Source organism: Giraffa tippelskirchi, chromosome 7 (genome assembly GCF_054371585.1).
Source record: "Giraffa tippelskirchi isolate mGirTip1 chromosome 7, T2T-mGirTip1v1.2.pri, whole genome shotgun sequence".
Lineage (NCBI taxonomy): Eukaryota > Metazoa > Chordata > Mammalia > Artiodactyla > Giraffidae > Giraffa > Giraffa tippelskirchi.
The window spans coordinates 137,800,001-137,800,614 of record NC_137281.1 but is presented as its reverse complement, the minus strand read 5'-3'; the positions used below and the strand labels follow the sequence as shown (position 1 = coordinate 137,800,614).

The 614-nt window shown below is 31.8% G+C and overlaps 1 long non-coding RNA gene across 3 annotated transcripts in view; it reads right to left on the bottom strand.

The window, feature by feature from the left end:
• Nucleotides 1-544: 544 nt before the first annotated feature.
• The window catches only part of LOC145513483 (uncharacterized), a 92,770-nt gene continuing 92,700 nt past the window's right edge, over nucleotides 545-614 (bottom strand). For all 3 annotated transcript variants that reach the window (XR_014059421.1, XR_014059420.1, XR_014059422.1), the window contains one exon: nucleotides 545-614. This exon is cut by the window's right edge and continues 1,522 nt beyond it. This is a non-coding gene — a long non-coding RNA (uncharacterized LOC145513483).

The window sequence follows — 614 nt, the reverse complement described above, 5'->3', positions numbered from 1 at the left end:
CTTTTAGAGACTTTCAGTTACTTCACTGAAAAAAGTGTACATATACATCCAATAGCAACATTTTTTAAACTAGATAACATATACACATGATAAAAAAAAATTAAAGGATGTATAAAAGGACATAAATTCAAAACATATGAAAAAGTCCCACTTCACACTGTCTCCAAGTCTTCTTCCCCTGTGGTATCAGGGCCACCAGTTTGTGTGTCCTTCTAGATGTCTTCTCTGAATGTAGAAGCATGCATGTATATATTACCTTAAAACAGATCTAATCCCTTTTAAAATGTTTTTTATTGTAAGAGTATAAAATACATAGAGTGATCTTGTTTTTTATTATTTAGCACTATGTCTTTGGAAGCATTCCATATTAGTGCATAGCATTCTGCCTCAGTATTTTTGACTGTTGTGTAATATTTCATAACATGAATGTACCACTAACCAATCCCAATATTGAAAGATTTTTCATTTTTTTCCAACTTTTGCTATAATAAAAGCTTTTCAGTTGCTTTTCCCTGTTAGGAAAATGGCTTCAAATACCACTGAATTGTTGAACAGATATTTATTGAACACCTACTATGTCCAATACACAGTGCCAGGCCCTGTAAACAATAATG